Raw genomic sequence first — 12,849 nt, 5'->3', positions numbered from 1 at the left:
AGACGGCTGTCTGCAAACCAGAGAGGGTTCTCACCAGACCGCGCGCGGGACCCCAGGCTCAGACTTGGAGCGTCCGGAACTGTGAGAGGTGAGCGTCTGCTGCTCAGGCCTCCCAGTCTGTGGTAATTAGTTACGGGAGCCCCAAGTGACTAATAAAAGGCTCTTTCAGAAGCTGCAACATTCGACTAATAGAAGTTCAAAAATAGCAAACAAATTATGCATGAAAGGATAATACAAGACAAACTGAAGGGCAGGAATTTCCACAGTGAAAGCATCCGCTGGGTTTTCAGGCAAAGAATGGAACCAGGACTCATAACAATACCACAAGAAACAACATTCAAATATCTGACTTAAAAATATCGAGATAAATATTACAAGAAAGGGCTGACGTGTTGAAAGTGGTTACTTGTGAAAAGCGGTTCAGCAGCAACGGTGCAGAGGCGTGCTGTGTTTCTGTGGGAGCCCCACAGTTGACTTCTTCTGTTGGCCATGCTTATGTATTAGCATAAAAATAAACAGACATTACATTATGAAAATGCAGTTGAGGGTTATGTGCTCTCGTAATGGCTTTGATCGCTCTCTGCCGTTGCACCTGTACTTACGGTGTCAGGGCTGCATTCAGGTGTTGACCGCCATGAGTCAGTGCTGCTCTGTCATCACAAGCGTGAAGAGCTAACCACAGACAGAGGCAGACAGGTGCGCCAGCGGTCATCCCCAACCCTGCAGGGACCTCTCTGGCAGATTCGGGGTTCTAGCTTCGTGCAGACCAAGACCAGGTGCTGGGGGTGTAACTGTAGCCTGAGTCTCTTGACCAAGAAACGGGGTAGGAAGTGCATGGTTGTGCACACCCTGGGTCCCCATCTTGTGGTCAAGCAAAGACTGCCCTGCTAAGAGTCAGTCTGGATTCCAGGTCATTTCTGCTCTTGATTGGAGCAGCTTGGGTTGGAAGGTGCGGTCTTTAGGAAATGGGGTAGATTGTATCATCATGCCGCCGAATCTTCCACCCCCTCCCTGTGCCTTTCCCTGTGGGAAGCTGTAGTTCCCGCTCTGTGGGGGTCAGACTTGGCATGTATCACTTCTGAGCAGAATCCTCCAGAGTGAGCTCAGGGTCCACCATCTTCCCTGTTCCCATCCCATCAACGTGGCAACACCCCTTGTGCGTTCAGAGCAAAGACAGCACGGAGCAGAGCTTCAGCCGTCCCGCGATAGGCATGTGGCACCGGGAAGAAATGCATCTTTGATGCTGTTGCCATAGGGTAACAGGAATGAAGCTGGCTGACGCTGTGCCCGGTGAGGGCCACCATGCCCGATTTCCCTGGTGAACCAAAGTAATCTGCACTTAAATGAGGAAGCCGCAATGGAGGTTACGCTGTGGTATAACACAGTCGTGTTTATGCTTGAAAAACATTCTGGCTGAAGCATGGAGATGGGGGTGGGATAAAGGACGAAATGGGTGTGGGGATCTATTTTTGGAGGCTTCTGAGGAAACGTAGGCATGAGAGGATGCTGGCATGGAGGTGCAGGAGTAGAGAAGGGAGCAAGCGGTGGGTTATGGGATTAAGGCAGAGGGAGGGGCGCCCACCTGGAGAGCGGGGAGCGCTGACAGAAGGAGGGGGATCTGTAGGAAGGGATGCTGGGGATCAGTGAGAAAAGGTGAAGGTCATGAGCTCTAGCGAAACAGTCTGAGCTGAGGGGGCTTGCGACAGCTACGCTGCTGTTTCGGGACCCTTGCTCTACCTCCTTTGAAAAATGTCCGTGCAAGACAGGAAATGCTGTCTGCAAAGTTACTCGATGTGTCCCGACATTCGAGGGAAGCCTGTGCTCAGGTGAGTATCCTAGCAACACTCACTCAGTGTTTTTCTTATTCCTGCATTGAATAACAGCCATGAGCAAGTCTATTTTTTCGAGCTAGACAGTAAGTACGTGGCCCACCCGATGCTCATGTTCACGTTCCTGACAAACAAGTGACGAGGGTCCCTTGTTCTACGACCACATAGCAGACCAGGAATTTAAACGACCGCCCAATTATAAATGAGCCTTATGGCATGTTACAATCGACATCCCGGCATCCACGCTGCGCGGAGCTATCAGATGGCAGTGCCCCCGCGCCTCGGGCTGTCACACATTCAGTACGGCGGGGGGGGGGCAGGGTGCAGATGTTCTGTGGGGGCATTTCCTCCCCTGTGCCCAGGGCTGCCGCACTTCAATCTAGTCAACAAAGCAGAGATAACGATCCAGATACAGACCAGTCCCAAATTATTAAACAAGTCCTCATCTCGGCAACACACTGACTAAAATTGGAATGATACAGAGAAGATTAGCATGGCCCCTGAGCAAGGATGACACACAAATTTATCAAACAAACCAAGGTACGTCATTTAAGACTTCTGGCCTGTCCCTTTTTCATAATCTCTGGAATGGTGACCATAGGTGAATGTGAGGTTGGAAAGCCACCGTTGGCTGGAAGACATGCCTGAGGGCCTCAACAAGTAAAAAGCAAGAAGGAGACAAGGAATATAAAGAAATATGTGAATGGAAAACATTCTGCCCATGAAAACTAATGAGGTGAAACACTGATCCCATTATATGTGGATTACGTCCATGTCTAATGTCACTTACACAGTGTACAAGCACCCCTGTCCGTCCGCACGCACGCTCCAGCAGTCTTGGACCTGCAGTGCCCTCTAAGGACTTGCACATTCTCGGTCACCCTTTATCTGGCTTTCCTCTTTCCCTTCCCCTGCAAAATACCCTCCTTTAAATGCCCAACCCCGTCTTGCATGCTGTTCTGAACCACATGTCGGAGCAGCTCAGGATTCCGAGTTCCTTGGAATATTCCTTTCTCTCAAGTGTCTCTGCAGACAAGCCGCTCCCTGGAAATTACTGCCTCCTGTAGCGTAGCTGCCTTTTGAGACGGACAATTTTCTCTTTGGGGATACGGGTTCTGATTGGGCTGCATGCTTCCATTCTAAGCTTCGGAGCAAAGAGAACAGAAATGTTTTTCTTCTAAAATGTTGCTGTTCTTGCCTTGGGCGGTCAACAACCCCAGCCTCAGCTGGGTCCCCTCAGTGCTGGCTCCCTCCGTGGACTCCGCACATGTGGGCATGGAAGGCAGCTTACAAGAGCAGTCACTCTGGAAAACGAAGAGTTGTTGCAGGAAGATGGACGTCACCATGTTTATACTGGACTCCTTGATATAAGCCAATTCTGAGATCTTTGAGAATAACAGCCTACCAGACATTTACGTTCCCTGAGCGTTAATTAATGGTTTTTTTTTTTTGCAAAGATATCTATTCTGCTCAATGCGCTCAGAGATTTGATTTAATTATAAAACCCTAACAAACCAAATTGTGTGTTTTCCACATGGTGAAGGACCACACACTCACTAAAGCCTTAAGCAGAATCAGTTTACTGTGGCTTCTGTCCAATATTATGATGTTCTGTTGTCCAAAAATACAGTTTGGAAAGATGAGGTTAGATTTATTCGTGCCGTTTGCCTGAGATTTCATTAAGTGAGAAGGCTTTCACGGTCTTCTTAGACCAAGCAAATTTTATGAGGCCAAACTATTTTTGGGTATATCTATGGAATCTCTCCAATTTATTATATGTCCTAAAATCTTGGAGCTCTGAAATTTTGTTTTATTTTCACTTTTTAAAATTCCCTTGCCCTTTCTGATGTTATTCAAAGTAAAACCCAGTTTTGTTTCATATGTGACTGAGGACAGTGGAATTTCAGAATGTGCTTGGAGGGTTAGTGCGGGTTACAGAAGAAAAGTCCTCCATGGCCCCTTTCCTTGGCCACCGCCACGGCGGACACGGGATGAGACCCATGGAGCCGTGGCGTCTGCGGCTGAGGGGTCACCTGTCTGGCACCCTGGCCTCTCACCTGCATGCCGAGCAGCTGTTAGACATTTTCTTAGAGGACAAACGACATTCAGATTTCTGGCATTCATGTATTCAGTGGTTCCTTCCTTCAGTTTCTGACAAACCTTAATTTAGGGCCGATTAATGACAGCCACGGAGCTGAGTGTCACAGCTCAGACCACAAGCAGCCAGCTCCCAGCGTTCGGTTCACGACACATTTCTCTGAAGTTCCAAACGAGGGTATGTTCAGGGTTTCAGTGCAGCACACAAAATGTCTCCATATCCTGTTACCAATCCCCTGAGCCGTAAACTCCCCAAGTAAAAAAAATCTTTTTCTAAGGAGACTGGCTTCCTTTAAAGCTTATGAAAATCAGCCAGAGGACTAGGCTAAGTTTAGACAACTAAAAATAAAGTGAAAACTTGGTTTTTAAAATTATTATTATTATTTTAAAAGCCGTTTTGAAATATACTTGTATCGTGGTACGAAATCAGATTTGAAAAATCTCATTGTCATCATGACAATAAGTCTGTCTTTGGCTCTGATAAGACGACGAACTTGTGTAATGATGTTGCTTTTTCCTCTCTTAAGAACCAAAGATGTAAACACTGTATGAGTCCACTTAAACGAGGCACGAAGAGCGTCAAAATCATAAAGACGGGGGTGGGATGGAGGTGCCAGGACAGGGAGGAGGTCAGCGTTGCAGGGTCAGAGGTTTTGGTTCACGCGATGAACAGCGTTATGGGGACCGAGGGCTGCCCCCGTGCATGGAGCCGGTACCACCAGCTGCATGCTCGGAAACGGTTCAGTGGTGAGCTTTATGTCATGTATATTTTACTACGATAAAAAGAAGAAAAACAGAAGCAAAACCCAAACGTGCACAGTTCTGCTGGAGAGATGACAGTAATTGTGAACGTCACCCACCACGCCACCCCCTTGTCACCCAGCTCTTAAAAACGATCTTTCCCCTTAAAACACTGGATACATTATCAGACGTACGTACTCTTATAAATGGTGTTTTTCTGATATATATGGATTTGCCTGTTGATATTTGGCTTTGCTTTGAATATTACACTTTTTAATATACACTAAGAATATAAAGAATGGAAAAAGACTCAGAGAAATGTCAGCCCCGGATCCCCTCGTTTCTCTGCTTTCATGGGGGAAATGCTTGGTTTTTCTGGCAGCTGCCATTGTCCGAACACAAATGTAAATTTTCTGACTCTCTAAACAGGAAGATTCTTACCAGAACTTAATTGAGGACAACTTGGTCATTTTATAAAGTGGAGTTTGCACAGGTAAGTTCTACGACAAACCCTGAAATAGAGTGTTTCGCAGAGCTTCCTGGAGACAGAGGCCTCTGCTCGCGTGCGGACTCAGTCTCTCCCCGGCGTGAACTGCCGGCTGGTATCTCCATCCGTGGTGCTTGGCGGACCAGAACCAGTGCTCACGGCTGGGGGCAGCGCTCTTCTTCACCAAGGCTGGGGGCTCCGTGCTTCCGTGGTGAGAGGGGAGCAGTGAAAGCAAATCCCAGGAACCTCCCTGTGTGAACACAGCCCCACCCTGGAAACTTCCCGACGACCGCAAGCCCAGGAGGGGGAGGGCAGACCCTTGTCATTTTTCTCTCAGCAGAAATGCGCATGAAGCTGGGTGAGTTAGCCCAAAGTCCGCTGTGCACGCGTGTCGGTCCCTGCAGCTATTTCTGTGCCCCGTGGAGCGAGCGTGGCTGGGCGAACCCCCCTTCTCCAGACCTCAGAAGCCACGGCCGATGTGGAAAGTTACAGAAAGATTGAAACACACGATTAAAAAACACAGCAAAGTCTTGCTGAAGAAGTGGAGAGCCACTGGGGAAAACGTCCAGAATTCCACAAAGTGGGAAAACCAATGGGACTGAGGCCGCCCGTTAGCATCAGCTCGGTCCTGGGGTAGGTAAGACACTGCACCCATTTTCCTGTCCTGTGCCCCAGAGACTCTCAAACCCAGGAGGTGGCCGCACTTGTTCCCTTGGAGCAGAAGGTAAGCATGCAGGGACATGAGACGCCCCGTCCCGTGCATCAGACATGCAGAGAAGAGAGCCAGACCTTGGGGAAACCATGTAAACTGACCGTGGCCCGGGATTAGGAAGTGACATTAAAGGGTCTGACCGAAATGTCTGTTCAACACCAAAACCTGTGTGCTTCCCACACCGCCTCTCAGGGACTTGTGCATACAGCAGTGAGGGTCTGAAGATGGGGTGTGGCCGACAGATTCGGGGAGTACCCATCCGTAGTGTGCCGAGATGGGTGAGAGATTCCACCCGTTACCCTACAACAGAAAAACATGTCTGAGAAAACAGCTAAGAAAACCCAAAGTCAGATGTGCAACACGTGGAAGAGAAAATACCTCTCAGTGTGGCCGTGAGCACGGTCAGAAGAGAGCACTGAGCCGTGGACGTTCTGCTCTGTTAAGTCACGACATGGGAAACACTGACCGAGGCGCCCCGACCTGACAGGCTGACTCACCTCTCCAGGGCCCGGGGGGCGGCCCTCTGCCCTGCACATTCCCCTGCGGTCACCGTGCACTGGACAATATCACACAGCCCTGGAAATGTGCTGAGAGCTACGACCAATTATTAGCAGTATTTCCCTCGGCCTATTATTCTCTGTGAAAAGAAAGAGAACAGGCTTCATCTTGGCTTTCCTTTCGTACCCTTGGCCGTTTTTTCTTTCTCCCTAACAATGTCTTTCTGTGTAATTCAGTGTAGCTTAAGACACTCTTCAGCATTCGACAAACATTGATTGCAAGATGAATATGTGGGACTGAATTGAAAATACTCGAACGCACACACGCACTCGATTCTTGTGAAAGCCTTTTAACAACACTCTCTTGCGAAGAAAGCCACGCGTTGGTGCCGGTTATAACCACCTCTTCCGCCGACCCGAACAGAAGAGCAAAATCAGGAAATGTGTTCTGTGCCACAGCTAGTGAGCGGCTGTGTGCAAATTTCTACTTAATATGGAATGTTTCTGTCCTTTAAAAAGTGAGTACAAAGTTATAAAATTATTAGAAGCAAGGTTTTCATGCTTTCTGTGTAAACATCAAAGAGGGCTTTTTCCACCCTTGGCCTGGCAGGTGCCTGGGCCGGCAGCCCGTCCAGCAGGGCAGGGGGCCGAGACCCGAGACCACTGCAGCGTGCACGTAGGCGGAAACAGACCCAGGATGGAGGAATGTGGGACGAGGGCAGCGACGCGGACGATCCCGGGGTCCCAGGACCGGGAGGTCGGGATGATGCTTTCTCCGGGCAGACCTCACGGGGAGATGGATGTGGTTTCAGGGCCACTGACTCCGTGCTGCCGACCTTCTGTTGCCTCTTACTCTCCACTTCATGCAAGGAAGCAGGCGGCTTCGATGGTGCAGAATCTGGACAGGATTGTTCTCGCTGTGGATGATAACAGAGCGTGATGCTTGGATTTGTGGTTTAAGTGGGAGTGAGTACAAGTAAGCGGGACCCTTGATGTACCTTTCACTAGGCTGTCTGAGGGGCTGCAGGAGCTGGAAGGTGTCTCTGAAAGAAGGAACCGGAATGTAATGCGAAGGATCACGATAGTTAAATTTAGGAGATTAATGAATTCATCTGAGTAAATTAATCAATTTGAGTGGTGTAAGTATCAGGTAAAGCCAGAGAGAAACCCCGTTGGCCTTTGTTCTCCTTTAAATGATGGATAGGGTGTCGCTCTGACTTAAAGCCTGGAAAACAGGCCTAAATGCAATGGAGCGTAATGACTGTAAGACACGTTGTAGGTGAAAGAGGTGGTGAGCCTCCCGTAGGTCCTGTCCTCGTCTGAGACGGGCCATCCAGATGTCGGGGTCTGAGCCCCAACACAAATGTGAGCATGAACACAGGCGACGAGGAACTTTCCTCCCCCCTCACGGCGTCTGCTTTAGCGCCATGACCCCACCCACGCCCACCAGACCCTGCGCTTTACGCCCCACTCTGCACACACAACCCGGGGGGCTCAGTCGGTTGAACGTCAGCCTTCAGCTCAGGTCATGGTCTCGGGCTCCTGGGATTGAGCCCCACGTGGGGATCCCTGCTCAGCCGGGAGCCTGCTTCTTCCTCTCCCTCGGCTTCTGCCCTCCACTCCTCCTCTCTGTCTGTCAAGTAAATAAGTAAAATCTTAAACCAACGAAACCAAGAACAGCCCTGTCGCGCATGCAGCACCCGGTAGCCGGTTCTGGCTCTCCTTCGGGAGAGCCTGGCCTTCCTCACCTCGCAACCGCGAGATGCATGGGTAGGGGTTTAAGCGCAGACGTTCAGTAAACAGTGCAGACTGTCCTGGACAGCCAGGCTGCTGTCCCATGCGTCCCCCTGAGCGCCGCGGCGAGCTACAGAAGGCTGTCCACAGAAGGGAGAGAGCCCTTTCAGTCCAGGTTCTGCTACTGGCTGGAATTTCTTCATGGAATTCCTTTAAGGAGTCACTCTGGAGCATGTGGTTTATTTATTTATTTTTATTATTTTTAAAATTTAAGTTCAATTAGCCAACACATAGTACATCATTAGTCTCAGACATAGGGTTCAACAATTTACTGGGTGTAACACCCAGTGCTCACCACATCACGTGCCCTCCTTAATGCCCATCACCCAGGTGCCCCATCCCCCACGCCTCCCCACCAGCAACCCTCAGTTCGTTTCCCTCTCTGATTTCTTCCCATCCAGTTTTCCCTCCCGTGTGATTTATTATTGTAACCGGGAACTTGATGGAAATACTATTTCTTTGTCTATAAATATCGGAAGTCCGACTTTTCTGTCATGTTGTCCTCCTCTCTCTGAGTGCAGAAGTGGGATAAGAATTTATCCTTAGAGATAATGCGGCCAGTAATGTTTAGAAAGTTGTGTAATGATTTACAAGCCATATGGCCGTGGTTGGGGGCTCAGCTGGAGTGAGGCTTTCTTATCCTCTCCAGCTGCAAGAACAAAATCAGGGTGTAGCCGGGAGTCGTGAGCGGCAGCTGGGGTCCTTGCTGCAGAGGGGAACAGACTGCTCCCTAGGACCTCAGTTACTGGACGTTACAGGCTGCAAAGTGCTCTTTCTGAACGAGAAGGTAATTACAGTGTCTAATAGCCACTCCAGGAAGAGCACATCCTGCAACCTCTCCTTCCCTTTGGCTAATAGCAATGCACAAGCAGAGCCGTCCAGCCCCTCCACTGATCAGGACCGCTCTTGGACCACATCCCCGAAGCACCAGTCCCCTGAGACACCATTTACACGATGAGAACGTGGAAGAAGAGACCAGGCTTGCGAGCAGCAGAGAAAGGAGAAGCAAGGATAAGGGGTGGGGCAGAACGGAGAACCACTTAGGCACTCCTGGTCCAAAGAGCCGGCGTCCTGCAGGGCTGTGGGGGGAGGGTCAGCTGCGTGTTCCGTCTGAAGAGAAAAGCGCAGCCTCCCTGGTTCCAGGACGGACACAGCGCCCGTCAGGATTCGGCTGCCGGTGTCCGCTAGTGACCTCCGTTTTCTTCCTGTGTGAAGTTCCTTAACGACACCTTTATCTTCGGGGGAGGACTGTCGAGAGCACGAGTCCCAGTGGCCAGCACTTCCATACACTCCACGGATCTTGTCCGTGTCCTCCGAGTCTCCAAGCCACCCCCCTTTCCTCCCACCCCCAATACGTGGCCTAGGGCCCCCATTTCTTCATATCTTGGCATTGTCCACAGTGAGCTGCTGCCTGTCGTGGACAGACCTGTGTGGGGCTGTCGCTCTGCTGCTGCCCCAGACAGCACACAGCTGTCCTACCATGGGGCAGCCACGTGCCATGCGCCATGTGCCGTCCACCTGTTAAAGCCCAGAGACAGGGCGCTTGCTGCATGTGGAGGAAGAGCAGGTGGCTTCCCTGCACTGGCCAACCTCCCCCCAGGAGAGCAGGCACCTGGGCACAGGGCTTGGTTTCGATTCCGCTCTCTGTGAGGCTTCCCGGTCTGCACTTAACACAGGTGTTACGGTGCCTCCTGTTTGTGGCGGGGTCCCTGCGTGACCTGCCCAGAGAGCCTCCTTCCACGGCCCTCGGCTTCGGCTCCTGCCTGTGCCTCGCTGAAGCCCTGCGTTCAGACCCGCGTCCTGCAGGGTTTTCTCCAAACGGTGAGGAATCAGAACAACACTGGGACAATAATGATCGCTTTATCTGATTTCCGGTTCTATAAAATGCAGAATACGAAGTGGAATCGGCCCTCATGTGCGATCCCCTGTAAGTATATAATAGTTGAATTTATAACTAGAAGCTTTAGTTCAGTGTTAGTTTTTGTACCTCACCCATTTGACCTTGAAGTAACAGGTGACGTGCTCCTCAGATGTTTCGGGAAAATGTAAAATATAAAAAAGGACATGATTCTGAACGAATCGTCACCAACAATGACTAAAAACACACTTATTTCATAATACCAGATAGGGTTTACTCAGGCATGCCGGTTTCCAGTCTAACCCATTCCACATGCCGATCTCCCCATTCCTTTCACATCACACTGCAAGTCCGGCGGTGAGCGGTGGTCTCTGTCCTTCTCACCCCTGGGCAGTCAGCACAGACGGAGCACCTGGCCCGCGGCACGTGTGTGGCCCAGGGTGTGGCAGGCTGAAGTTTCCACTTGCCACTCATGTTCCAAACACCTGCACTGACCATCTGTTCCATCCTCTTGTCCCAAAGGCCGTGCTGAATGCCTCTCACAGGCGTTTCTTTCTCGATTGCCATGCCAGCCCTGAAAGAGTGGAACGGGAGTCGTCAAGCCCTCTCTCAGAAGTGCAGGAGGGGCTGACCCCCGCCGGGAGGTGTCCGTGTGGACACGTGGCTCTGGGTTCCTCCTGCACAGCGTGCAGCCTCTCCTTTGGGAGAGCCGTGTCTCTGAAGCAGAGCTATCGTCAAGAGACGGCCAGACTCCGCCAGTGTCCTTACGTGCCAGCTCGTCTCACTTCCAGACCTTTTGCGTTCCTCGAGTCTGGTGCTGAATGGGCCACGTCCACACTGTGAGTCCAGGCCCCCTTTCCCCTGGAAGCCCCGTCGGGGGTGCTCCTGGTCCTGTCAAATCAAGCTCTGTGGGGTTGCCCACAGGCTTGCTTCCTCAACACTCCCTCTGAAGCTACTATTATTTGGGACCTTATCACCCCTTGCCTGGACTGTCCCCCAAATGGCGTCAATGTCTTCCCACTGCTCAGTTCTCTCTAGTTTATCTGATAAAATATACACAGTACAGCTACGATCACGTCATTCCTTTCTCAAAACATCGCTGACTTCCAATCCCTTTTAAATATAAATATAACCCGACTCCAAAGTCGTTCTCGGGGGTTTTAGCCACCTTTTGAACTTACGTTTCCTCCACTTTCCTCTAACTATTGTGCACTTCGTTAGACGGGGCTATTTACACGGCTCCATACCTCTCCCACATTTTCCCTCCTTGGGAAGATTCCATCTACTCTTCAAAGCCCAGGTCACGTCCTTCCCTCAGGAAGCCTTCACTGGCCCTGTCCCGCGTCACCTGGCCCTTTCCATCTTGCACGCACGGCACCTGGGAGCCAGTCTCTTCAGCATCCCGCGGGGTCTCTGCCCTAGCACAGCGGCCTGTGGGCTTGGCGCCCAACAGCTGGACTAAATGGGTTGCTTCTTTTACTCTTGTCCCATCTGCTGTTTTGGGAGAACGGTGGCTCTGCTTGGTTAGTCTCTATTGCTACATTTTAAATGTCCAACTTCCAGGCGGGGTATTAAGTCCATCACTGGCGTCTTGGTGGCAGAGCCGTGCCTCAGCGGCCCCTCCGCGGAGCAGCATCCAGAATCAGAGAGCTAGAACAGATGCTTAGGCTGGGCTGCCATGGAGACGAGTGTTCTCTGATCCTCTCTGTGAAGAATGCCTTCAGGGTTGCTGGTTATAGAAATGACTGCTGTTAGTCAACAGTGCAGCTCCCCCTCCATCATGAGAAAACCCTATTTCCAGTACCATGCCCGTCTGAAGCACCAATTAGTTTTGCTTCCAAAATCAGTTGTGTTGCCACCAAATTAAATCCGCTGTGAAATAATGGTATCTGCCAACACGTGGGCATTCGGTTAATTACTGTCTTTTTATAAAAGAACTATGCTTTAATTGATACATTTTCTTTTACTTAAGCCATTAATGATGTGCTATTCTGGCCTTGTCATCAGGCTCTGCAAAGAGTGTATTTTTAGAATGATAATAAATGGCATTTGACAAGTGTTAATGCCAATATCCTAGTTGTCCTAAGAGAGTCAAAACCTAATTAAAAAAACAATGAACACCATCACAGAGGCACACGGGTTGGAGCTGAGTTTGGTAGGAACTATGGAAAATTAAAACTGAGCTTTCAAGTTTTTGCTATGATAGAATTGTTCTTTTGAAGACCTTGGGTCAATTGGGAAAACAGAGATTTTTATCCTCTTACGATTAAAAAAAAAGAAGTTTTCTTTTTCTAGTAAATAACTAGAAGGGAAATCTGTCCTTTAGTGGACAAGTATGGATGGACTGAATGTTTGTGTCCCCTCCAAGTTCGTAAGTTGAAGCTCTAACCCCCCAATGTGATGGTATTTAGAGCTGGGGCCTTTGGGGAGTGATGAGAGCTTGATGTGGTCGTGATGTTGGGGCCCTTGTGACGGGATTAGTGTCCTTACAAGAGAGCTCTGTCTCCCTCTGCCTGAATGAGGAGAGGTCATGGGAGCACACAGCAAAATGGCGGCCTCAGACTAATACCCACCTTCCAGTACCTGGACTGTGGGCTTCCAACATCCAGTACTAAATGTGAGAAATGAATTTCTAGTTTTTTAAGCTGTCCAGTCTACAGCATTTTATTATGTCAGCCTGAAATCACCGTGACAGATAACTTAGAAAGTTTCCCATTAAAATTCTAAATGAGAAGAGTAACAATGAAAATTAAAATGATCTCTAGAAGATGACACGTGTGTTACTCAGCTTAACAAGACATTTGCAGATACAGTATCAAAACTTGACTATCTTG

At 49.8% G+C, this 12,849-nt stretch overlaps 1 non-coding gene across 1 annotated transcript; it reads left to right on the top strand.

The window, feature by feature from the left end:
• The first annotated feature begins 2,267 nt into the window (after window positions 1-2,267).
• LOC123786614 (U6 spliceosomal RNA) lies at window positions 2,268-2,374 on the top strand. The gene has a single exon (XR_006778010.1). It is a non-coding gene; the product is annotated as a U6 spliceosomal RNA (small nuclear RNA).
• The last annotated feature ends 10,475 nt before the right edge of the window (window positions 2,375-12,849 follow it).

The sequence above is a fragment of the Ursus americanus genome, chromosome 7 (assembly GCF_024610735.1).
Source record: "Ursus americanus isolate L20-20 chromosome 7, mUrsAme1.1.p, whole genome shotgun sequence".
NCBI lineage: Eukaryota > Metazoa > Chordata > Mammalia > Carnivora > Ursidae > Ursus > Ursus americanus.
The sequence above is the reverse complement of the archived record's forward strand: the minus strand, read 5'-3'. Positions and strand labels throughout refer to the sequence as shown.